The sequence below is a fragment of the Pseudorca crassidens genome, chromosome 3, assembly GCF_039906515.1.
Source record: "Pseudorca crassidens isolate mPseCra1 chromosome 3, mPseCra1.hap1, whole genome shotgun sequence".
Taxonomy (NCBI): Eukaryota; Metazoa; Chordata; class Mammalia; order Artiodactyla; family Delphinidae; genus Pseudorca; species Pseudorca crassidens.
Genome location: NC_090298.1, coordinates 65,542,124 through 65,570,103, shown reverse-complemented (window position 1 = coordinate 65,570,103; position 27,980 = coordinate 65,542,124). Strand labels below are relative to the sequence as shown.

The 27,980-nt window shown below is 39.6% G+C and overlaps 1 long non-coding RNA gene across 1 annotated transcript in view; it reads right to left on the bottom strand.

The window, feature by feature from the left end:
• Positions 1-26,617, bottom strand: part of LOC137221458 (uncharacterized) — a 304,989-nt gene extending 278,372 nt beyond the window's left edge. The window contains exon 1 of the long non-coding RNA XR_010942011.1: positions 26,379-26,617. This is a non-coding gene — a long non-coding RNA (uncharacterized lncRNA). The remainder of the gene's footprint in view (positions 1-26,378) is intronic.
• Between the last annotated feature and the right edge of the window lie 1,363 nt (positions 26,618-27,980).

Genomic DNA, 27,980 nt, shown 5'->3' with positions numbered 1-27,980 from the left:
CCCCATGATTTATTTATTTTATAACTAGACTCCCTCCACCTATTTCACACATCTCACCTCTGGCAGCCACCAATCTGTTCTCTGTAACCATATGCTTTTTTTTTTTTTTAAATATTCCACACATAAGTGACATCATACAGTTTATTTCTCTGACTTATTTCACTTAGTACAATGCCCTCAAGGTTCATCCACATTGTCACAAACGGCAAGATTTCATTCTTTTTTATGACTGAATAATATTCCATTGTATATATACCCCACATCATCTTTATCCATCGATGGGCATCTACACTGTTTCCATGTTTTGGCTACTGTAAATAGTGCTGCAATGAACATGGGGGTGCATATATCTGTTCAAGTTAGTGTTTTCATTTTCTTCAGATAAATATCCAGGAGTGGAATTGCTGGATCACATTCACAAACATGTTTAATTTTTGGAGGAATCTACACACCATTTTCCATAGTGGCTGCTCCAATTTGCATTCCCACCAACAGTAAATAGGGGTTCCCCTTTCTTCACATCCTCTCCGATGCTTGGTATTTATTGTCTTTTTGATAATAGCCATTCTGACAGCTGTGAGGTGATACCTCATTGTGGTTTTTGATTTGCATTTTCCCTGATGATTAGAGATGTTGAGCATGATTTCATGTACCTGTTGGCCATCTGTCTTTGGGAAAATGTCTATTCAGATCTCCTGCCCATTTATTAATTGAATTGTTTTTTTTGCTATTGAGTTGTATGAGTTCTTCATATATTTTTTTAATTGAAGTATAGTTGATCTACAATATTATGTAAGTTTCAGGTGTACAATATAGTAATTCACAATTTTTAAAGGTTATATTCCATTTATAGTTAGAATAAAATATTAGCAACATTCCCTGTGTTGTACAATATATCCTTGCAGCTTATTTATTTTATACATAGTAGTTTGTACCTATTAATCCACTACCCCTATTGTGCCCTTTCCCCTTCCCTCTCCCTGCTGGGAACCACTGGTTTATTCTCTGTATCTGTAAGTCTGTTTCTTTTTTGTTATGTTCACTAGTTTGTTGCATTTTTTTAGATTCCACATATAAATGATATCATACAGCATTTATCTGTCTATGTCTGACTTATTTCACTTATCATAATACCCTTCAAGTCCATCCATGTAGTTGCAAAAGGCAAAATTTCATTCTTTTTAGGTCTGATTAGTATTCCATTGTATATAAACCCCACATATTCTTTATCCATTCATCTGTTGATGGACACTTTGGTTGCTTCCATATCTTGACAATTGCAAATAATGCTGCTCTGAACACTGGGGTGCACATATCTTTTTGAATTAGTGTTTTTGTTTTTTTCAGATATATACCCAGGAGTGGAATTGCTGGGTCATATGGTAGTTCTATTTTTAGTTTTTTGAAGAACCTCCATACTGTTCTCCATAGTGACTGCACCAATTTACATTCCCACCAACAGTGTAGGAGGGTTCCCTTTTCTCCACATACTCGCCAACATTTGTTATTTGTGTTCTTATTGATGATGGCCATTCTGACAGGTGTCGGGTGATATCTCATTGTGGTTTTAATTTGCATTTCTCTGATAATTAACGACACTGAACATCTTTTCACATGCCTGTTGGCCATCGTTATGTCTTTTTTGGGAAAATGTCTATTCAGATCTTTTGCCCATTTTTTAATTGAATTGTTTGGTTTTATTGCTATTGAGTTGTATGAGTTTTTAAATATATTTTGGAATATTAACCCCTTATCAGAAATATGATTCGCAAATATTTTCTCCTGGGTGATTCTGAAATTCATCCATGGTTGAAACCTACTGGTCTAAACGGTGAGATGAGAGTAGAATAGGAGTGAATACATAGGATATAAAGAAGGGACAAGGAGCTTTTGCAATTTCCATAAGTTTCAAAAACCCTAGATAGGGTTTCCAGATAACTTCAACAAAGAGAGAAAATACACTAGTTAAAATTCCATACAACCAAAAGAAAAAAATTACATGATGTTCAGTTAATAGGTTACAATGGTTATTTCTCTTTTATCACTTATATTGTATGTTATAGATCGTGTCAGTTTTTTAAAAACCTTAATCTTCTTCTTTCAAAGAAAAAGGAAGTTCATAGAAAGTTCACAGCTAAATGACTCAAATGTCAGTCTTTCAGGTTCACATGTCCATTTATTATCTATGGCACTAATAAAATTATTAATAATAATATTAGTAGCTAATATTTATTGAACATTTACTATGAGCTAGTCATTGTGCTGAGTAATTTGTGATCATAACCTCACTTTGTCCCCACAATAACTCCGTCAGATATTTACTATTATTATCCACATCCTGCAGAGGAGGAAACTGAAGCTCATGGAGATGAAGTCAACTTACTAAGAACATGCAATATATAAAGAGGGAAGAGATATGGGAACATATATATATGTATGACTGATTCACTTTGTTGTAAAGCAGAAATTAGCACACCATTGTAATGCAATTATACTCCAATAAAGATGTTAAATTAAAAAAAAAAAAAGTAGATCATGGAGAGGAACTCAGGTTTTTTTGAGTCCGAAACAGACAATTTTGACTACTACCAACTGACTCACCAAAATTTCTTTCCATCCTTTTACTGAATAACTATAATAGAATAAAGAACCAGTTTTAATTTGAAAAAGAAGGTATTTGATGGAGAAAACAAGTCTGCTTATCAAGAAATGCTATTTCTTCATGGGAAATAAATATCATGTCCAAAGAATCACCAATGTTATAAAAAGAATTTGCAGAGAGGGCAAGAGAGATGTTTCTCTCCCAGCCTCCAACAGTGACAACAGAGTAATCTGTATAAGTTCACAACCAGCCCAACTCAGAGTCAGCTGTTGTTTACAACTTAATGCCACAGAAGTCAACTTATTGGCAATATTAACCAGTTCTTCTGCAGTGCAAAAGCAACTTCCAAATAGAAAATTTTACAGTCAGGAACTATTTAAATTTTTGGAATATTTGGAATTAAATAAAATTTGGAAATGTTTTATTCAATGTGGCTAATCTCTTTGGGGGTAAACTGCCAAATACCTCTTATATTAAAAGAGCACTTGATAAACTATAACACATATATTCAATATGCCTGTAGAGTGGTACACTTCTTGACTAAAAGATAAAGCTTGTAAGAAATCAGAATGTTGCCAATAATTTTGCTGTGCATAACTCCATAGAGAAACCCAAATTGATATGCCAGTAAAAATCACATTCCCTTTTCCAAGGACTGAATGGGCACAGTAGTGAATAACATAGGCCCAGAAGATGAGTGAGAATATTCACAAACAAGTCAGTGATGGTGCTAATTCACTTCAAACCCTCCACAGGTCTGCCACCAAATTTTATTCAATATGTATGTAACCCATAAAATCCAGGAGACCTATGTGGTCCAAGATTGGAGTAATACTACATTCAAGAAAATAAAGTCCAAATACCAAAAGTAATTTTTAAAGTAACTCAAATAATTTACTTCCATTTCTGGAAGACTCCATTCATAATGGAGCCTAGCTCCATTATGAACATAATGAATAGTCTATCTCTCAACACATGTGATTCTTTTGGTAAACAGTATTGGATATTATGTTGGTAATTATGTCTTTAACTGAATTATCAATTGGGATGTTCTCAGAAATGACCAGGAGCTGAGAGCATCTCTGCCTCCAGACAGATGGAGGATCATAAACTTTGATGAGTCAAGTAGCCACCTGAAGGCCCACAGCATCCTCACTGATTGCAGTCAAGATGAGTTCTGAGAATAGACTGACCTTTGATGAGATACAATGTGAGTAAACTTGAATTGCTCTCAGGTTCCTAAAAGTAGAAGTCAATATGGGCCCACGGTAAAGAAGCCTTCCCTGTTGTTTCTTAAACTGATCTGTCTCAGAAAGTATAAACTCCTTGCGAGCCTTCTCTTTGCTCATGTTTAGCATGCTAATGCCACCAAAGAACTCAAAGCAATAACAAAATTAAACCAAGTGCCGTTTTTCAAGTACCATGTCCCACTGCCGCTATCTCAAGAAGCCTTGTATAAGTGCCTTTGCTTTTTTTTTTTTTTTACTACTTTCTTCTTTAAAACACCATGTTTTTCTAACGAATACAGCAAGTCATTTTTCACCCACTTAAAATTACCAATATAAAACAACACTTTGTACAGAGCTGATGAGGCAATTGTAAGGGATGAACAATGAATTCTAACATTTATGCCCTGCCCTAATGACTAAGATTTATAACTCTAAACCTGCAGATCTCTGGCTTATGTATGCAAATGTGAGACCAATTAGTGATTCACCTGCAACTGCTATTTAAAAAGCCTGGGGTGATAGATTACCACTAAGCGGGTAGACTAGGGCCTGGCTGTCCAGCATCATCTATTCCCACACAAAGGACACCTCAAGGAGAGAATATCTGAAGATTAGCTCCCTAAAGAGCCATCAGAATTTTATATCTACTAATTTGGAAGAAAGAAAATAACTTGTGTGGGAAAACGTAATTATAATGTAGCTAGAAAATAAAAACAGGCAAAGCAAACCAAACATTGTTGCATCATTAAAAGAGAAAATAACCCTTCTGGGTAATTTTCCCATGGAATTCAGAACAACAACAACAACAAAAAATTGGAAAAAGTTTTGGAAGAAACCGCATGTGATTCTTTCCCCTCCAATTACAACAAATTTCCACAGTTTTCAACTCAGCAAAATGCCTGAACCAAAGCTTGGCAAATAGTAGAGAATAAAATTGTTAATAAAATAAAAAATTCAAGTCCAAGCCTTCCAGACAGCTAGGTTGAATAGGTTCTCATATTACTTAAACTAAGTTTGGAGATATTTATTCAATATCTGACTTCCAGTTTCAGCTGAAATAATCTAATTAAAAGTCAGATTAAAAAAAAAAAAACCTACCCTGCTTCTCAGAGTCCGCGAACAGCTGCATCTATAGACCTCAAGCTCCCTCCAGTATCAAGTGCGAGGATATCTCTTCCTTTGTCAGCCCTCTGGCTCAGTCACAGACATATGTTACCAAACCACTGCTGTGGCCACAGAGCCTTATGATCTACCATCCCTCAAACCCACACCTCTTCATGATTCTCATGCCTTAACTCAAAGCACAACCACAGCATCAGCTACTTGGACCAAGGGCCAGGTTTGTGGCCACAAAGACCTCGCCTTCAAAGGGCTGCTGAATGCAGGGTCTTTTTTGGTCAGGAGCATCTCTCCCACGCAGCCACCCTCGTGTATTCGGGAAATACCAGGGTTCCTGCTGAATGGCTTCCCTCATACGGCATCCTGGAGGTATGGAGAGCCTAATGAGGTGTCATATAAAAAATACTCCTTAATGAAGTGAGTGGGCAACAGGTGGGCAACATCAGTGAGCTACTGGCAGGAAAATCTAGTAGATGATCATTAGGTTTACCTCATCAGTAAATATCACCGCCTTGGAGAAAGAAGAAATAAATAACCCTTTGCCAAGGTATGTCAAAATCCTGGACTTTTAGCCTCACAGCTACACCACCCTGAGTATCCTGTTTGCTTCACTTTGTTTATTGTCCCTTATGTTCAACTTGTATGCTATTTAGTTTTACCCTCATAAGTACCTGTATTTACAGTATAAATAGATTACACGTTTAAATATTTGCTGAGTGCCTACTATGTGTCAGGTGTTTCTTGCTGCATTATACCCACGAACCAAATGAGGCTGTAACTTGCTCTAAGTCATTAAATGATCAGGTAGTTGCGCAGCCATTCAAGCTCCAGACCGAGCCCTTGCCCTGACATTGCAGCTGCCACCCACTATACGGAGAGCCATTTTCTCCCCTGGCTTTGCCTCCTATTACTTTTCATTTGAATGTGCTCCCTATTCTTTTTGAAATCATCTTCTTGTGGATTTTACCTGTTTATCCCTGCTTTCCTCATGCTTCTGTTTTCTCTATTTTCCCAGTCCTCTACATTTCTTTCTTTATACTCTCTTTACCTTCCACTTCCAACTGCTTTCCCCTTGACCCCAAACCCTCACCTTACCAATAATATCAGGTAAAGACAAGTGGTCTGCCCATACTGTCTACCATCCCCGCCTACACTTAAAGAAACTAAGAAGTTAGGGAGAAGTTAAGCAACAAATTTCAAGGACCCACTGCTAGTAGGGAGTGAGTTCAGTCTAGAAACTAATCTTCATTCTTACCTTAGTGTTATTCCTAGCTCTGAATTCTCCTCTCATGCTCCTTGATCATAATCACATAGTTCAAGTTCACTTTTCATCACTGACTAGCTTTCCTATATTCCTCCAACCTTACCTCTGCCATACTGTCCAAGAATTTTCAATACAGGTACTCCAGATACGAGTCCCTGAGGCCACAGACCTTGGTTTATTGTCTTTGGCACAGAGTTGGAGCTCCATAAGTGATTATTGGATGAATAAATAGATACTGTTTGTTGTAGATTTCTTCACAGATCTCCTCACACAGCTTCCCCATTCCAACCTATACTATCTTAAAGTTCTCCCCGATTGGAATGCTTCTCCCCAAATCCATACTTCTCATGGCATATTTCACCTGCACTTAAAGGACAAGCTCAAGTCTGCTCTCTTCCATGGAACATTCACTAAGCACTTCAATTAACTTGGATTTTTCTCATGCCTGGTCTCCTAAAGTAATTATCATCTCCATATATAACCTAATTTAGAATTTGATTATATGTCATTTTGCTTCATTCATCTTAGTTTTGTCACAAGATCTTTAGGAATAAGTGCCAATTCTTATGTTAAAATATCTGCTTGTAACTAGAGCTTTGTAGATCACAAAGTACTTTTCTCACACAATGTTACCTCCTTTAATCCTTTCAGCAACCCCAGGAAGTAGGTAGATCTGCATCTGCCTAGTTTTGTGAGCCTCAGAGCCAAACTCTTTCTTCATCTCACTGCTGCTCTGCCCTTTGGTAATTAGTACTAATACACATGTCCATGGGCTGAAGAACTGATATGTACATTTGGTAGCAGTTCACATTTTCTCTTTAACCATACGCTTTTTGAAGGGTAGCAGAACATGCCAGCCCAAAATATGTCTCTTTGGCATAAGGATTATTTTGAGCTGCAGACACAAGTGAAGCTCTGAAAACAGAGTAGAAGTTACCCTTTTGTAAGGAAAATTTACATTAGAAAGGAAACATGTACCAGGAAGAAACTATTACCAGAGATCACTTTTTTACCTGAGACTTATCTACAGGGCAGGACAACCTCTGATTTGTTTTTATTAAGATATAATTGACACATAACATTATACTAGTTTCAGGTGTACCACATAATGATTCGATATCTATACATATATTGTGAAATGATCACCACAATAAGTCTAGTTAACATCCATCACCTCACATAGTTACATTTTTTTTTCCTTGTGATGAGAACTTCTAAGATCAGGGTAATCTTTGGTTACCAATCATCTCCTCTTCTCACCGTCCCATGAACTGCCTTCCTCACTCTGAAATCCCGGACCCTATCCCTCTCCCTAGCTCAGGATGGTATATGAGCCTCAATCTTTGGGCTGCCTTTTGAGTCTCATATCTTTGTGGGGCTCCTGTATGTACCCATGTCATTAAAGTTTTTGTTTGTTTGTTTCCTCCTGTAAGTCTGTCTCTTTTACAGGGGCTTTTAGCAAAGAACAATGAAGGTTAGGGGGAAATTTATTTTTTCTCCCCTACACTTTTGACATTTATGTTCCACCACTTTCCTAATCTACATTTTTTATCCTTCATTTACTCTTAATCCTCTATATCCGTTTATCCCTGTCACAACAAATTAAATGCATAATAAGGGCTGTGAATTTCTTTAACTTGGCCTTTAGGTCATAAATTCACTATGCTGTTAGAATTTTAAGGGGACTAAAGCCATTACCATGTATCTAAGGTCAAGAGGACTTAGCACTTGATCACTTAGGTTGCCTTAGATTATCCCAGGACCACTTGAGAAAATTAAAGGTATTGGTTGCTTGTTCCACCATAAAGATAAACTAGTATGAATCAAGTTGATGGGAACTCATTCCCAGGTGAGTATGTTTTCTGCGTTTTGAAAGAGTTTGGGTGACAGAAGTTCAAAAGGAACTCAAAGGAGATTCTTGTAAAAGAGTTTTTGAAGAAGACCTGTTGTCTGCTGGCCTCTACCAGAATCAATGCCCAATGATGATCTTGAATTGAAGGAGCCCTCTTCTTAGGCTGACTAAATACACACCAACATCCTCATTCTTTCAGGGAATTATTGTTTGGGATAACGACTTTACATTTCAAAATTCTTACCCCCTTATTCACTAAGTATATGCTCTGACAAAAATTTTTTGCCTAATTGTACTTTTTATAACATGTACTTCTATGCAGACTGTAACATGTAATCACCATGAATACTTCTTGTTTGGAGGACAGGTTGGGGCAGCCAAAGAGAAAAAAAGTTATGTTAGAATTTAGAAAAAAAGTTATGTAAGAATTTAGGTTTTTAAAAATAAAATCCTGAAACTATTCTGAATAATACTATAGTAGTGAATACATGTCATCATACATTTATCAAAACCCATGGAATGTATACCACCAAAAATAAACCCTCATGTAAAATAGGGACTTCTGGTGGTAATGATGCATCATCATGTCCTTGATAGTGATGTATTAGTATATGTTCATCAGTTGTAACAAATGTACCACTGTGACACAAAATGTTGATAGCTGGGGAGGTTGCACATATATGGGGGTACGGGTTATACAGGAAATCTTTCACCTTCCATTCAATTTTTTTGTGAATCTAAAACTGCTCTAGGGCTTCCCTGGTGGTGCAGTGGCTAAGAATCTGCCTGCCAATGCAGGGGACATGGGTTCGAGCCCTGGTCCGGGAAGATCCCACATGCCGCCGAGCAACTAAGCCCGTGTGCCACAACTACTGAGCCTGCGCTCTAGAGCTCGCATGCCACAACTACTGAGCCCCGTGCCACAACTACTGAAGCCCGTGTGCCTAGAGCCCATCCTCCGCAACAAGAGAAGCCACTGAAATGAGAAGCCTGCGCACCGCAATGAAGAGTAGCCCCCACTCGCCCCAACTAGAGAAAAGCCCGTGTGCAGCAACAAAGATCCAACACAGCCAAAAATAAAAATAAATAAATAAAACTGCTCTAAAAAAGTAAATCCTATTAAAAAATGAGATCAAACTTCTCTTACTATACATACACATATGCATATGTTCTAGGAAACATTTTTTTTGTTTGATGAGATGTCAGAAATATTCATGCACCTTGGGACTTCCCTGGTGGCGCAGTGGTTAAGAGTCCGTCTGCCAATGCAGGGGACACAGGTTTGAGCCCTGGTCCGGGAAGATCCCACATGCGGCAGAGCAACTAAGCCATTGTGCCACAACTACTGAGCCTGCGCACCACAACTACTGACACCCGCGTGCTCTAGGGCCTGCATGACACAGCTACTGAGCCCACGAGCCACAACTACTGAAGCCCGTGCGCCTAGAGCCCATGCTCTGCAACAACAGAAGCCACCACAGTGAGAAGCCCAGGCACCGCAACGAAGAGTAGCCCCCGCTTGCTGCAACTAGAGAAAGCCTGTGTGCAGCAACAAAGACCCAACGCAGTCAAAAAAAAAAGAAATATTAATGCAGCTTGATTGCATTGTTTTTACTCTGAGATCATGACATTTCAGTATAAAGAAAACAATAAAAAGCGGGCTCCAAGAAAGACACCAAGAAATCCACTAAAAGAATTAAGTCTGATTCCCAATAACTGTGGGAAAACCTCAACAGAAATTCAGCCAGTACATTATCAATTTTTAATTTAACAAACATATCATCAAGATTTACTAGCTAGAAGAGATGGGTAGGAATTGATAACTTACACAGCCTTTTTCAATCTTTGGCAGTAACCATCCCTTAGGAAAGAATGCTTTCTTTTATTTTCTGCCTGTGATCCATACAGGCCCAGGCTTACAACCTGTCAACAACCTCTTCCAAGCAACCAGCAAGTGAAAATCTTCTGTCGATAAACAGCTCACACACGTGTCTACAGCATCAGAGTAGCTTCTTTTTCAGGTTCTCTGCTGGCACAAAGGACCAGGCTTTATCATGAGCAGTTCCAATAAACTAGCTGCAACCAATTTACTAGAAAATAGCAAGACAGTAATCTAGACAGTGCTGTTTCTCTGCTGTTATTACATCTACTCCTCCCTCAGCACTGGCTTCCTGAAGTTCCCAACGGTCTCATTTTTCAAGTCCTTTGTCTACTTCCAACTAACCTTAGTAAAAGATTCTAGTGATAAACACATAATGACTAAACCAAGTCTTCCTTAACTCATTCATTCATGGTGAATTAATTATTAATTTTCCAAACATGCTCTTCCTGGGCCCCCATTACTTATTCTTTCAATTCCAGCTGGTCAAGGGCTCAAATATGCATTATCTTTGGAATTACAACTAGTGAGAAGGAAAGTAGAATGGTCAGAAAGCAGAGAGAAGGAAACCTGCTATTCTTAGAAAACGGTCAGAGGCCATCTCTTACCCCAAATCCTCAAAGACAATGAAAGAAAAAAAAAGAAAACGAAAAGTACAGTGACTATAATCCACCCCTGTAAGTATAGTAAAACTATTATAAGAAGGCCCAATCTTATTTCTATTTCTATGGAAATTTCTTTGCCTATCAAATAAGAGTCAAGATTTTTACCTTATTGTGATGTGACAAGCCTTGCTCTTAGGTTGGGAGATCATTTAGAATTGTCCTAATATTTTGCTCCTATATATCTGAACAAAAAGAAAAAGCCCAAGGGTAAGAAATATTTAGACAGCAAAGAGTATTGAGTTCCTTTGATAGAAACCCTGTAATTCTTCTCCTCTTTTCTCTCCATCACCAGCTCTTCATTTCAGGAGGAATTGGAGACAAAAAATCTTGACGTTAATCAGAATACAGTTCCCATGTAATGCATTTCGTGTGTCTTCTAATGATTCCTACAAAATCCCAATATGTTAGGAAAAGTGGTCATAGCTGCTGGGGCTTCATTCTGTCAAAAAATTTTCCCCCTGTCCTTAGTGAATTTGGCTTTTTTCTAGACCACATTCAACATTTATCCAATTAACTAAGTCTTCAAAACATCCCATACTCCCAGGGGGAAGCGAATGAGGGTATAGATGAAACAAGATTGGCCATAAGTTAATAACTATTGAATCTGAATGATGAGTATATGAGAGTTTATTATACTATTCTGTCTACTTTTGTATATTTGAAATTTTTCCTAATAAATTTTCCATAATAAAACGTTTCACCATCCATCATCTCAGGAAAGTGTAGTATTTTATCAATTTATTTATTTTTGGCTGCGCTGGGTCTTCGTTTCTGTGTGCGGGCCTTCTCCAGCTGCGGCGAGCGGGGGCCCCTCTTCGTCGCGGTGCACGGCCCTCTCACTGTCGCGGCCTCTCCCATTTCGGAGCACAGGCTCCAGACGCGCAGGCTCAGTAGTTGTGGCTCACAGGCCTAGCCGCTCCGCAGCATGTGGGATCCTCCCGGACCAGGGCATGAACCCGTGTCCCCTGCACCAGCAGGCGGATTCTTAACCACTGCACCACCAGGGAAGCCCCTGTGTAGTATTTTAAATAAGTTCTGAAAAATATCTTCCAGAAAATACTATATGCCATAGTTATCCTAAATTCTGTCCCTAAGCATAATAGCACAGTCCTTCCTTGTCCCTTACTGCAGATAATTCAGTTTACATGCTCTTTCCTTACCTCTACTCTACCCTTCTCTTGCACTTTAGTAAACATGATCAGTTGTTTTGACCAGCCTGTTGTGAATTATTAGTTCTATGCCTCCCAATACTGTGTACATTTTAAAAGAGGCTAGGGAAAGCCTAAAAGAATGGCTTGCCAACTGACAAATTAGCTGGGGAGATCATTTGTGGGTAGGTCTTCAGTAACGCCTCTGTAATAGATGATGTCAGTGTCCTGCCCAGATGCCCTTCACCAGCCAGGGCACCATCACTTAGTTGAGAGTGTTGGCCAGGGGTGTGCCAGTAAATGTTTAACAACTAGTTCTTGGTGGGGGTGTAGAAGTTCTTGATTTGTACCTTTCGTTAGTTTTCATGATGCAAATGCTCCCTTTATGCTGATTCCAAACTACCAGGATGAGGTGACTGAATGGGGAGTTAGGAAGCAGTGCACACAGCCAGCTTTTATGAGCTGTATGAGCTGACTCCAGCACACCACTGGCTGCAATGGCTGCACACAGCTGTTCCATTCTTTGGGGAATGCCCCCCATTTTTCCTTCCTACTCCCACTGAAGGGAGTCACCTCTCAGTCTTCATGCAGGGATAGCCTGCAGACAATGACTAACTGATATGGAGATACAAAATCTCAGCCCTCTTGCCTCAAGCGTAGTCAATTCTATGATGTGATTTATTCCTTACCCCCATAAATCAGATTATGTTCCTTGAGGCTGTATCATTGTTCAGCTGTTTCCTCTTTCCTATTCAGTTTCCCTCACTTATTAGAAGGCTATTTTCTTTAAAGAGCATAACCTTAGTAAATTACATGTAGCAGAATGCCTACCTCAGGCTCTGCTTCTAGGAAAGCCAACCTAAGATACTTTCGTAACATACTCCAAGGGTTAAGCTTTCCTAAACTTTGCCTCCAAGGAACCTCTAATGAAATGAGGAAATAATTCTAATTCTAGGAAACCCAGAAGTGTAACCCAAAGCGTTCAACTACAAACCCCACATTTTGAAATCTATTTCACAATAAAAATGCAAACATTTAAACTATATTTCATAATATTTGTGTTTAACATAAAACATCTCTTCTTTTTTTTCCCCAGAATTCTTGAGTAGAATCAATGCTCCAGTGCTCCAAGGTCCTGGACTATAATGGTCCCATGGCTGTTCCATCCCTGAAGACATGCACGCCCCAGTCTGGTAATCCTGAGTGGGGGAAATCTACACTCAGAACCTAGATGCTCAGCCTCCAACTCCAGAATGTCCGGTATGCTTTGTCCAGTCTCCTTTAGAGACTATCTCTTCAGCACTACAAGCTCATAACACACTTGCCCAAAACACAGTGTCAGTAAATCCCAGTTTCTCCTTTAATCAGGAAGGAAAGGAGGGAGGGAGGAGAAAGGAAGCAATTCAGTCATTGATTGTTAGAACTTGAAGTGATCTTCAAGCATTCTTTCTAGTCTTCTGTTCTACTGAGGAGAAAACTGAGAATTGAGGCACAAAAGTAATTTGCTGAAGGTCAAGAAATCAGTCAAAGCTGGAACCAAATTTCTCATGTCTCTGGATCCTCCGGCCAGAGGTCTCTCTGCTTGACATGTGGGCTGTCCAGATTTTGAGGATAGCCTTAGTTGGTATCAGTACAGGAACAGAAAGATGTGAAGTCTGTGGTGACTCAGTAAAATGTCTCTGCTGATACCCCAGAGTGGGGTGCTGGTTTATTTAGCAAGGCAGCCTTCAGGCTCCAAGTGTTTCCAAGTGAGAGTCAGAAACTGCCTCTTTATCCAAAAGGAGACCTAAGTGAGAATTGTCTGGTACTTCCCAGCTGGAGTCCCTTGATAACAGATGGTCTGAGAATGCCCTCTGGTGACTTTCTGCTGCGTGTTCAGGCAATTTAGAGACAGGAGGTGACTATGGAAAAGGACACAGAGAAGCTGGACTCCTGGAAATGGACACCTGTCGCATGGGTGTCCTATGAGAAAACTGTGGCAGTATCCAACCAGGAAGTAAGGTAAATACATAATACATGGTTACGCCTCTGTGGTATTTGTCTTCTGTTCTCTAACAATGACTATAATTCTTTTTAATTACACAATTATTTCAATACTTATGAACTCATATTAATACAAGGCATAGAAACAATAACAAATTGGTAGGCATAAAATTCTCTAACACAATTTTAATTTAGGCATATCCTTCTCCAGTTTGCTGTATAATGTGATCACCATTTCCCAAGAAAATGAACAAAAGCATACCCCTAGGTCTTTGGAATGGAACCCATCTTCTCAAGGCCACTGCCACCTCATTTGTGGTGATATATATTTAAGAAAAAGAAGACTGATGCTTGTGCTCCAGGATATACCCCTGAAAAAGTTGAAGGGAGCATTGAGGTGAAGCAATGGGAAGAAGGGAGACTCCAATGCAATGAAAGGTTTTTTACAACTATGACCTAGATATGTTTGACACTTTAATACCTTATATGGATTCAAAATATAAAATGTTAGGTTTGGAAAGGAGACCATCCATTTCAACATTCCCTCACAGCAGGACTACTAATAGTAATAACTGTCATTTGTCAAGTATTTGCTAGGTGCCAGGTAATGTGCTAAGCACTTCACAGGGATTAATTTAAGTCCTCAAAACAACCACAGGAGAAGGAAACTGTTATTATACAGGTGAGAACTCTGAGGCATGGAGATATTAAATAAACTGCCCAAGTTCACACAGCCACTAGGGAAACCAGAACTCAAACATCAACCAGTTCAAGCCGCAAGCCCGTGCTTTTAGCCATCCTGACATATGGCCTCCATAACTCTCCTAAACATCTGTCCTGTCCCCTCTCCTTGAATTTATCCAACAATGAGCAATCATTCTATTATCTGACAGCCCTTATTGCTTAAAGAACTCCTGTCGCCCCATGCTTTGTACCGTTTGGTCCTATTCTGTCTTTTAGAACTATGTAGGAGGCTAATCCCTGTTCTACTTGGCATGCCTTTAAATATTTGAAATCAAGTATCAGGTCACCAGCCCCATCTCCCAGCTTTCTTTTCTCCAACCTAACCCTCCCTAAGTCGTCCAACTCTTACTTGTATAATTAGTTTTCCAGGCTTTTCACATTTGAGGTTCACTCCAGCTTATTATCACCTCTCCCCACAAAATACAAATCTAATGTCCAGTGCTGTCCAACACTCTAAATGTAGTCTGACTACAGCAAAGCATAGTGGGACAATTACTTCCTTTGTCAAAACCATATTTCTAATTTAAAGGCAGCTGAAGATGACCTTGATTCTCACAGCCGCCTACACCCAATTGATATTCAGGCAGAGCTCACAGTCAGCAAGAATTCTCAGCCTTCCTCATCCAGAAAGTGAGACCTCCCCCAGACCACAAATGCACACTACATGTTTAACCAAAAGGAAGAATTTATTTATTTTAAACTTCATATTTTTCTTTATTCTCATTTCTTAATGTTTCTTTTCTATTAAGATCATCCAAATCTCAGGTCAGGATGTTCAAAAGGTGGGGTCCACAAATAGAGCCCTGCAGCCTCCCTCCCAAATGCCCTTTGCATATCACTGTCAACTGGCCATGAGTCCTCCTAGTTTAACTATCACCCAGCTCATATATCTTCATCGTTACCACAAGGACGTCATAAGAGACTCTATCAAAGGTCTTCCTGAAATCCAGACACATTTTGTCTGTGGCATTTCCCCTCCCCACCAGTCTCCCCACTCTATCAAAAAAGGATATGAGGTTAGTTGGGCATATCTTATTTTTAAGTAAACCCACATTTAGTGAATCCATATTTATATGTGCCAACAAGCTCGATAGGATTTTTTTCAGAAAATGAAAAATTCCTCCAAAAAAGCAAATTTTGAACAGATTTGAACAAAGAATCGACATTTTAGCTCCATTTTTTTTCACTTTTAAAAGCACTTGACAAAAATACATTTTCAGGACCATCAGTGCCATCACAGAGCTCAGAATTTATGAGAGTATAAACACCACTTAATCCTACACTTCCAGACTACAATTACACTTTAAAACTGCATTAACTGGGATTGGAATGTTTTCTGAATCACTCTCTCACCAGAGAAATAAATCTCATTAAAACAATTTGATACCTGGGTTGAGTTCTATAGTCAGTACATATTAAGTTCCACTTTCTAGAACTTTTAGAGCTGTCATTCTGGACAATGAAAGTTGAATTGGCACTGAAAGATTTCTATATCATAGACAAAGATTCCATTGTACAAGCATTCCATACATACCAAAATTTAAATATTGAATGAAAACATTTTTAAAAGATATTATTTATCAAAAGTAATATATCATTTAGAATATGTCAGGCATGTGCTGAGAGTTTTACAAATATTAACTCAATTTAACCTTCATAACAATTATTTGTGATAGTTGCTTTTATTCCTTCATTTGAATGAAGGGACAATGAAGGCACAGAGAGGTTAAGTGACTTGGCCAAGGACACACAGCTAGGAAATGTCATGGAGCCCCCATAGTGAAAATTAAAAGTTTTATACTTAAAACTCAAATAAAATAATTTATAGATATTCCATTACCTCTCTGGGCATTCCCCAAATGTCCTAAATACTTTTAGATTTCTCCTCACATCAACTGGCAATGTTATGTTCATCTTCATAAAAGAATAGGATAAAAATGTAGAGAATAAGAAAAATTAAGCAATGTTCAGGGCCACGCATGGCTGGTTTTAGTTTAAAATTCTCGAAACATTTAGTTTCAATTCACTGACTTCATTTCAACTCCTGATCCTTATGGCAGCCCCAATGTCTGCTACACTGCCTGGTCTTTAGTAGGTACTAAATAAATCTTTATTGAATTCAATTAAATTGATTTGTTTCTGAGGCATTTCCAAGCTGCCACATATAAAAGTAGTAATAAGAGCCCCCAAAATGATCTCAAATTTTCTTTCCAAGTCCTGTTAGGTTACCCTCTCTCTTACAAAAGGTTTAGACCTATATTTCTATATAAGCAGATTTTGGATACTTGGCCCCAGAAAGGAGAGTATGCTCTAAAAAATTATAAGAGAACCAAACATAAACCCCAATAGAATACCCTAGATTGGTTATATTTCATGCAAATTTGAAATGTGCGATATTTAAAAATTAATAAAATCTCTTCATGTTCAAAATTTGAAGTAATGTAAATCTCCCAAATTTAAGTTCTTTTCAAGGATCACATAATTTCAAAGCTGCCAAGCCAAATGAATTGTAAAACTGAGTTGAGGCTATTGCCTAAATTATGCAAGTTTTAAATTACGCAAAGTCTTCAGGGCCACATCCTTTTCATAAAATGCCACCAGCCTCTACACATCACCACAAGACAACACAAATGAAACATTACTTTATAGCTTGATGGTTAAAGCCTTGGAGGCTAAACAGACTCAGAAGCCTAAAGCCAAAAAGCTGTCCTCTGCTTCTCAAAAATCTATGGCACTACAGAGAACAATGCCAAGACGCAGGATGCAAAGATGAAAATTAAATTGAAGAGGCCCATGACCGATTTGTACCCACACATCCAAGTGTTGGTGGTGATGGCCCTGAGACAGCAGGCTCCTGGAAGCTCAGAGAACCAGTTATCCACCAAGCTCTCCAGCCCTAACAGAATCATAAGTTCTCAGACTTCATCTGGATGAGAAACCACAGCTCTCTCAGAAGCCACATCATTTGAGGGTGAGAAATGTTGACAGATAAACAAGTTACTAAATGACAAAGTGAGCTTCGCCTATTGTGCACTGGAGCAATAGCTGGAAATGTTTCTGACCAGTTCCACAGAGCCAAGCAAATACTCACATTCAGAAAGTGTGAGGGAGGGAGCAGAGAGAATATCAGTCTATCATTTCCTCTCACAAGTTCACTAAAATTGTCCTTGGTCCCTGTTCCATGGAGTCATTAGAAAGCAAGAACAGAATAAAAATTTTTAAAAAAAGAAAGGAATTGGGGCAAAGATTGGGGGTGACCATGAAGCAAATGGGGCTAGAAGTCTTTTACAAGGGTGTATGAATCTGCAATAATACGTTGCTTCTTTTCTTAGGTTTTATCCTTCCATGGCCTTCCTAACTAGGGAAAGACTAAACCCAGTCACTTTTGGTGCCTGTATCAACATTGTAAGACACACTCAATTCTTCATGTAATGCATAACTGTCAGCCTCCCTCACTCATCTGGAGTGATTTTTCCAATTAACCACGACAGGCATTTCACTCAAGCCGCCTATTTTTACTCAAAGGCCAGGTCCTGAAGAATGAGAATTCAGGCAGCTGCTGACACTTCTTTTGTCATACAAGCTGCTCTAGACAAACAATATTGACTACAAATTTGTCAGGACTTTCTATGGCCATCAATCATTCCTGCCCTTTTGCCTCCTTAGGTGCCCCTGAATTTCCTCTCACTCCCATCCTTAAAAAAATAAATAAATAAAGCAAAAAATTAAAATCCCTCAAAGTTCGAGTCAGTACATGTCCTCAAGTATCTGGAATTTGAAGGTTCATTTGTTACAACTAATGTATCCCTTACATAGGAAATTAAATGCTATAAAATGATACACTGCCTCAGAGAAATGAATGCCATAGCCTCACGTCAGAATGCTTTGGGGTTTGTTCTTTTCACTCTTACACAAGATCTCAGAAAGTGCAAGACAGGCAAAGATTTAATCCACTGGTCCCAAACTCCAATAGCTTCAGTGACCAGAATTATTGATGTAAATTATAAAAATCCTAGGTGTAAGAAAGTCGGAGCCTATGGAAACGGGGGTGTGCATCCCCACTCAGTTTTTCAAACACTGTGCTAACCAAACAAAGCACATCTGAGGGCCAAATTCACAGCATGTGCTGTGCTGCCAGTTTGCAACCCCTGGTTTAGTACACACACAGTATATGTACTGTGTATTATAACTCCTCCTTTCTCTCCTATGGGCACATGTGTATTTTTGTTTCAGATTGAAAGAGAAAGGGTAGAAAAAAGAATACTGACTCTTAGTTTATATATAGTTCATACAGGGAGGATTCAGAGGCGTCAGCTTCTGCAAAAAGAAAAAGAGCTCCTGCACCCATATTCCTTGATAATCAAGATTCCTACAGTAGCAAACACTTTTAACTTGGCCCCCATCTCCACTCTGTGAGCACTAAAACAATTCCATTACTCAGAACTACTACTCTCCCTAGTTACTCCTCAAGCAACCAGAGATGTAGTTACTCCTACTCAGAAAAGGCTATGACCGTTTCCAAGAGCTCTTCTGCAGAACTCGAATTAGGCCAAGGGTCCCCACTATGGCAAGCTCTAGGGAAGGCTGGCCTGGGTCTTCTAACAAAATGGCTGACAACAGCACCAGAGCCTCCAAAGTTATGGTGGACTTGAATGAGACGGAATTCATTTTTTCAATTAAAGTTTAAATTTTTCTTCTCTCTCCAAAAGTTTTCTCAGCCAACATGTTGGCCATCTGTCAGCTCAGATAATGAAGATGAACAGGAATGGGACACAGGCATCCCTTTCCTTACTGTTCTCCTCCTGCACCTCTGTCACTTGAAGACACAAACTGTTCTCATATGATGAAATATAGGCTGCTTCCTCAGCACGTTTGGGAGGTACATATGCAAGTATAATGTTGTTTGCAGTTTTGATTCATAATAAAAGCTAAAGTCAACATGATTAAATATAATGCAGACATCTCAAAGCACATCTAGTTAACATAGAAGCTAATTTCATCTTTTTTTTCTTTTTCCTGATTTATGAAAACTAGTCACAAACTGATGTGGACTCAAAGTAGGAGACAGGGGTGGGGAATGGGTCTCAGGATCTGGCCCTTTTGGAGCCAGTGCCTGAAACACAAGGAGAAAGTATCTGGCCTGAAGCCAGCGGTAGAATCATCGCAACAGACAATGCAACCAATTTGTTTAATGCGGAAGGAGTTAGGCAACCTACTAAAAACCACAGGCCTGATCTACATTTTTTAAACTTCTGACCATGTCAAGAAAAGTTGCTTAACTCTTCTCTGCCCTGTTCTTTCAACTCTCAGAGCTCCATGAGACTCAATCTCCGCCCCTCCCCTAATTTAGATATGAGTGAGGGTGCCCAAAACTGCACAACTATCAGAATACCCTGGAAAGAAAGTCTTTTTTAAAAAATGAAGGCTCTCTGCCCTAACCCCAGGTCTCACACTTGGCCTACTAAATCAGAAATCTGCAGCCTGAGGCGGTTTTAGGAAAGTATCTAGATGAATCTAATGATCAATCAGATTTAGGAATCACTGGCCTAGAGCAAAAGGACAAACATATGGCACATGAGTCACTTCTACTCCTTTGTCCATGGCAGACATTAATAATCAATACAAGCACTCTTCCACTGAGCCTAGCCAAAGTCTCAGAATTCCTCACCATGTGGAACTCCAGGCAGCCACCACCAGTCAGTGAGAGCTGGCTTATAAATTGAAACCTATCTGCCATCCCTGAGTGCGAATCAACTAGCCCAACAACCTTTTGTGCTCAGTTGCACCGTTAGCCCGGCACCTAGAATAGCTCCATTGTACGGTAGTCCCCACTTATCTGCGATTTTGCTTTTTGGTTTCAGTTACTCGTGGTCAACTGCAGTCTGAAAATATTAATTGGAAAATTCCAGAACTAACCAATTCATAAATTTTAGATTGTGTGCCACTCAAAGTAGCATGATGAAATCTCACCACATCCTGCTACATCCTGCCCTGGATGTGAATCATCCCTTTGTCCAGAGTATGCCTCCCATTGTTCACTTAGCAGCCATCTGGGTTATCAGATCCACTGTCATGGTATGTTACCACAAAAGCACTTGTTTTACTTAACCCTTATTTAATAACAGCCCTGAAGCACAAGAGTAATGATGCTGGCAATTCGGATATGCCAAAGAGAAGCTATAAAGTGCTTCCTAAGTGAAAAGGTGAATGTTCTCGTCTTACTAAGAAATGAAAAAAATCATATGTTGAGGTTGCTAAGATCCACGGTAGGAACAAATCTTCGATCAGTGAAATTGTAAAGAAGGAAAAAGAAATTTGTGCTAGTTTTGCTATCACTCCTCAAAAAACAGAAGTTATGGCCACAGCTAAGACGGAAAAGGCATTAAATTTGTAAGATAGTTTAAGAGAGAGGATGAAAGACACCACATTCACATAACTTTTATTATAGTATATTGTGATAATTGCTCTATTTTATTATTAGTTATTGTGTTAATCTCTTACTGTGCCTAATTTGTAGATTAAACCTTCTCATAAGTATGTATGTATAAGAAAAAACATAGTATATGTAGTGTTCAGCATCCACTGGGGGTCTTGGAACATATCCCTCAGAGATAATAGGAGATGACTGTATAATCCTTTTAGGTTTACAAAATCTTTTCAAATACCTGATCCCTTTTGAGTCAAAAACCTTGTGAGGTGAGAAGGGCATGTACATTACAGATTTGACAGGTGACGAAATTGGAAGCTGCTGCAGCTTTGTCTTGCCCAGAGTAAGAGAGCTGATGAGGAGTAAAGACAGAATATCAATCCTGAACCCCTGCCTCCCAGACCAGCGTTCTTCCTTCTAGATCAAGCTGGGCATGTAACGTTAGGGCAACATTACCACCTGAGCCCAGCAAAAACCAGAGACAATAGAACAAACAGTGCAAGAAAAGGGTATGTAGGCTCGAGGGGTTTAGTATGTTGACCAAGGTCACAAAGCTGGAGAGCCAGAACTCTAACCAGCTCTGTCTGACCCTGGGTTCTGTGTGACTTCTGTTTGAATCGTCGCCCCTCCCACAGCAGCACAGATTAGGAAAGGGCCTTTCCTTTCCTCTCCTGCCCCCGCATCAGTTCTCATTCCCTGCTCCTCCTTCACTCCCTCCTCTCAGCCTAGTACGCTTCCTTCACTAGAATCATCCTCTCAACCATGCGTACCTCTCCACAGCCTGCCCCTCTTCTTGCCCCTGCTACTGCCTTCCAAAAGCAGAAGGAAACCGCCCAGATTACTCAGAGCAGCCCCAGCTAATTGACTTAAGATGAGACAAGCACCTTGGCAGTGAGATGTGAATATAAAATTGCAAACAGCTTTTGAAGTTGCAGATCCATAATCTTCTAAGCCAAAGAAAAGGGGTTTGCGTCTTCTCCCCCTTGTCTAAATCAACACTCCAAAGGTCTGAAATGAGTCCAGCCAGTCTTCGGATGTGATCTCACAAGGCTGCCTGCCACACACATGCATTTCCAGCCTGTCGCCTGAGCACAGCCCCCATGGGGCTTGTCATCACTTGATACAGGGGACGTGTTTCTGCTGAAATCAAAGTGAAGGGATGTGCTTTGCTGCCCTTTCATGTTCTCAAATATGTCCTGACTGACGTGGCTGGGCCCTTATCTCTTTAAGAAACTAAGCACTTTCAAGTTTAGGAGAAGGATTCTGAGGGTTTCAGAACACAGGGGCTGGTCAGAATCCCATCTACCACTTACTAGTGAGTAACCTTGGTCAAGTTACTTAATATCTCTTATCTGAACTTTTCCACCTGTAAAATGGAAATCTAACAATAGCACTTTTGTTATAAAGTTGTTGTAAGTGTTAAAATTGTTGATCCATGTAAAGAATTAAGTCCAGTGGCAGATACAGAGGAAGCAATAAGTATTAATCCCACTGCTCATTTTAAAACAGAAACAGAAGATTCAGGACACATATCACATAATTTCTGGATGTTAGACGGCATCTCAACAGGTCCTCGTAGTATTTTAGGGTCACAGTAAATAGGTTTAGACGGTCAAGCATAAAACTCTAATGCTTATGTTATCATTATTTTCAATGAAATGACTGCATGCATAGGAAGTAATAAGAATAAAACTTCTTTTAGAATTAAGTTAGCTTAAAATAACAACACTTGCTGAGAATATGCATGATTTTTTAGCTTTTTTATAGTTTACATTTCCAACTTTTCTACAAGAAGCATGCATTATTTTATGATCAGAAAAATTAGAACAAAAAATACATATATCATACATTTAAGGAAAATATGCCTTATAGTATATAAACACAGTATCTTCAGGAAACTGCAATCAAACAGTAAATAAGTACACTATGATTGCATCATGACTTTCCCTACTGGCCCAACTGGACATTTCTTTTGGAAAGTTTTAGAGCCTTAAGTCTCCAAATCCAAATGGAAATGGATTGCTCAAATAATATTGGTAGTACTTTCAGCTCAGAGAAAGACAAAATAATTTTTTGCAGTTGGAGGCCACCACCTGAGCTAGTTCCATATGTGTATGCATGAAGCCTCGGCCACACAAACCTGTTGATCTGCCACCTGTACAGAGACAGACAGACACACACACACAGACACACACACACACATACACACAACCCAAATATTGGGTTTCATTTCCCCTGCTTTGTTCCTATGGAGTACCAGATAGATATTGGCAGACTCAATGTCACTTTTTTCTTGGTGTAGTCTGGAAATTTCAACCATTTTTCCACTTAAAATAGTTAGAAATATCCTCAATTAGGGCACTATTTTCAACTGGTAAAATATTAATTCTCATGAGTCAAAAAGTGCTAGAGTTCTATAAGTGTGCAGAGTAAAGTTTAAAAACTGATGTCCAAGACCCACTTTGAAGTACTCATATAAGGAAAATCAGGAGCTGTAGTGAATCTAATCTGTTCTTTGGATCTATAAGCAGAGGAACCAGCTGGGTCATTTGGCATGGGACAAAAGCCCCAGGGACCTCAAATGTTGGCTTCTGTTTGATGGTAAATTAGGGGCCTCTCAGAGGCTGAGAGAGGTCTGAGCCAATTCCAAATTTGGAAATTTAATGAATATATTTAAAAATGAATAAATGCTGAAACATGGTGGCAAAAATTATATTTTTAATATGTTTACATTTAGCAAATGAATGCTTTTGATCCAAGAATAATTTTAATAAGCACATATATGTCTTATTTTGAAGATAACTTCAGAAGTCAAATTTTGAGGCCCATCAGTTATGTGAACCTAAAGCCCAGTGGCCCCCTACCCTGCCCCTCTAATGGATCTGAGAAAATTCGAGCAGAGGACAGGGTGAGGACAGCATTCTCTCCAATGCTGATCTGAACTTGGCTCCATCACCCTTGGTCCTGGTGACATTAAGGCATGGCAAACAAAGGCCTGGATTAAAGACCTCAAATTGAGGGCTGTCCAGGCCTCATGCAGCCCTTGAGCTCCTTTTCCTAAAACTGGGACAGACATATGACGTCCAAAGCAAGAAAACCTATCCTGAAATAACTTTCTCTGCTCTTGGGTTATCAAGCTGCTAATGGCCTCATTCTCTTCTCCAATCCCCCTCTAGACTTTGTCATTTTCACAAGAGATAGATTTGTTCTAAGACCCCAGCATCCAAAGGTATCAAAGAGGGAAAATTGGTTCCTTGAAGATGGTGATGAGTAGTCTTAGCTCCAAAGCCCCTAGGGGGTGGAGGGAGGAATAAGATGATGATAGCAACCTATGTAAATATCTGTCCACCAGATGCACAGATAATTACACACTCTGGGCTTTTTTGGGCATCCATGTGATGACTGCCTGACACAGGGTCCCCTGAAGCACAGAAGCAGAAAGACAAAGAAAAGGCCTCTGGGATTTCTAAGTCATGTTAGTTGTGAAAGGGAGACAGAGAGAATGATGCACGAGCCTTCCCCGAGTAATCTCATGACAACCTCATCCCTTCCTCTGTTCAGGGACATAAAGATGTTAACTTGGCAACTGTTCATCTCAGGTTCCCACATTCTCCACAATCTGCTCTCATAATGCCTGATACAAAGCGCATGTGGTAAATGTCAACCAACCTACATTGGTACTTTGAAAATAAGTTAGAGCTTAGATTCAGAAATCCTTTTTAATTCCTGGTTGGTGAGTTTCCCACTTAGGTCTTCATATATATTCAGTTATTTAATAGCTTGCTGTACATGACATCAGAACATGCTGGTTATGCTTATCTACCGCTCACCTCTCCCCCTTCCCCCATACACATACACGCACACACACACACACACACCTCTTCCCAGTTGTAAGAACACTGTTTCCTGTTGTTTCACTTTGTGGTTTGGAGGCTTGAAAAATAATAATATTTTTCCCAGTAAGAGTATCAGAGAAAAGAAAATACAGAACGATGTATCTATTTAATTTAAGAAAAAACAGAAGTGATTCTCCAAGGAAAAAGGATGGTCTGGCATTAATAGAAGTTCATGCCCACCTAAAAATAAAAAGCCAAATGGATTACTTCATTATAAAAAAATATGTGTTTTCACCCAAGACACAAAGAGATGAAATTTTTTCTTCCTGCTCTCACAGGAAGAGAACTGAGTGCAAATGCTACTTGGGTCAGAAATAAAACATATTCATACCAAATTGCAGGAAACTATCCTCAGCAGAAGAGACAGCCTACTGAGATTACTGGACCCAGGGTGGTGGTGAGCTTCCATTCCACCTCTCTGCTCAAAAGACAGTTTATTCTCTTCCCTTCTTTACATACACATTTCCAAATCTCAAGACACTCACCTAACTGTCTGTTTTGTAAGCAAGTTTCCAGAGGAAGATTAGGTCGCTGAGAGATGGATGGCCACATTCCTTGAAAAACTGTAGAAGTGAAGAACGAATGCACTTTATAACATTCCCCTCAGTAGGGAGTTGTCCACGTGCCAGCACTACTGACCCAGGAGTTGCAAGACATCCATTGTATGAATATGGGCAGCCCCACTGGTCACTGGTCTCCCTTGAATTAGATAAGAGGTTGCTCCCGCAGAATGAGTTATACCAGCAGGACCTGGCCAGATTGCTTTTCATATACTCTACCCTACAAGGCTGTGGTCAGTGCCTTTTAAAGCATCTGGGAGCGATTAAAAAAATGTATCAAAGGCATCAAGGTAAGTTATCAGGAAGACTAGTATTCCCTGAAAATAACAACAACAGCAGCAACAGATGGCTGCTTTCAAAAAAGCTGAGAAAAAGATCTTTACTTTTCTAAGTCTTTTTTTCTCTTGGTGCCAAAGCACTTAGTACTTCCATACTCATCATGCACTTTGTAATTGCCTTTACACATCTGCCTCTCCCATTGATTGATGGACTTAATAAAACCCCTGCCCTATTCTTATTCACCTTTTTATTCATAGAGACTTCAAGATAAGTGGAAAGTAACAGACTCTCGATGAATGTTTGATAGATGGATAAATGTATGAAAAAGTAAGGTACACCAGAATACATCAGGAAATAGTATCCAAAATTCTTGAGATAAAAATGAGAGAGATCATCAAAGTAAAATTTCCCATGTGAATCCTCCAAACACTGGGGTGACTTCATTCTTCCTTAGATTTCATCAGTGATTCATTACAAATAATTCAAATAATTACATGAGCATTCTAGATAATGGACTGTTGAAATGTGCCCTTGTCATCACTGACACTACCAGAAATGTCAGTCATACCCAAAATAGCTATAGTTTGTGTGACCAGGAAAGGAGACACACTGAGGACTCTGGAGGCGATAATGTCAGTGTCCCTGGAAAGTCTGGAAGTCATCGTCTCAAATATGAGAGCTTAAGGAAGCTGAGGGCAGTTTGTTCTCTTGATCCCAGGGTTAGCACTCACCAAGGGGCAGGAAGTGGGAAGAGGACCCAGGGTCAGACCTCTGCAGTGGTGTGAAGTAGATGAAATTTGTCTTCACCTCCTCTTTTACTGCTCTCCTCATTGCCTCTTCACCCACCCTGATCTGTCTGTCCTTAGTAATCACACTGAGGAAATTCCAACAGAGTAACTCATACTAAGGTATAAATTACTTATAATGATTGTACAAGTTAGTCCCCTGTGGGCATTGCCTTTTTCATAAGAAGCAGTGCTGTTACTCTAAGAAATAATAGTGAAAGAGTGGAATTTCCATCATGAATATAGCAAGGGATATGCTTGAGGGATGATGGTCTGTGCCAGCTTGGAGTTGAATAGGTAGCTACCCACTGAATTAACTATAAATGTTTTTTACTCTTTGGAAATTTAAGATTCAGGCCCTGGATTGCCTGTGACTATTCCTGTTTGAAAAACAAACACCTCCACCTCCTAGAGTGCTTGATAAAAACCAACAGGTTATCAGGTTCAGAAACTGATCGGTGATTCTCTAGAGACCCCAAGCGGTCAGAATAGGAACTCATTTTTGTAATAAATAGAATGAAGCAAGATGAGGGAATGTTAATGGGGCAAAATTAAGACCTACAATTTGGTGATCTCTATTAAGGAAACATTTGGAACTTTCAATAATGGACAGTTTGAGTCATTTACTTTTCCATCTACTTTTGTTTCTCTATTCTTTCTCTTCTTGATCTGTGTTATAATCCCATTTGCCTTATGTGCCTTTGAGGGCACTGCGCCTTACTGGGCCCTTGTTGTCCATTTTCATTGCTTTACCTGGGTTGTCCACAGAACAAAAACCACCTTGCCCTTCAAAGCATCCAACTGAGAGTTTCTCTCATATATTCAAAGGGCTCCTACATCTTGCTTCACCCTGACATTCACTTGGTCTTTTGTTACTTGGTTCTCATACATACCAACATGTACTCTCAGATAAATACAAGAATATGCTATTGCTGCCTTTGATTTTTCACCCTTCTTCTGCCAGGAGAGTGTTTCTTCAGGGGCATCAAGTGGACTATCCCAAGGGATTCAACATTAAGTGCTGAGTTTTAGTTTCACAAAGGACTGGATTTCTCAGTTCATTGTGAAGCTCAGGAAACAGAACAGGGAAGCTGGGCTTTCCTGGTGGCACAGCGGGTTAAGCATCCACCTGCCAATGCAGGGGACATGGGTTCGAGCCCTGGTCTGGGAAGATCCCACGTGCCGCAGAGCAACTAAGCCCGGACGCCACAACTACTGAGCCTGCTCTCTAGAGCCCACAAGCCACAACTACTGAGCCCAGGCGCCACTACTGAAGCCCGTGTGCCTAGAGCCCATACTCTGCAACAAGAGAAGCCACCGCAATGAGAAGCCTGTGCACCGCAACGAAGAGTAGCCCCCGCTCACCGCAACTAGAGAAAGCCCGCGTGCAGCAACGAAGACCCAGCACAGCCAAAAAATAAAATAAATTTTTTTTAAACATTCAAAAAAAAAAAGAAACAGCTAAGTTTTCTTTCAGAGATGATCCTTCCCAACAAATAAAAATAATCTCTATAGATTTGTGGTAAAAGAAATATAAGTATCTATTTT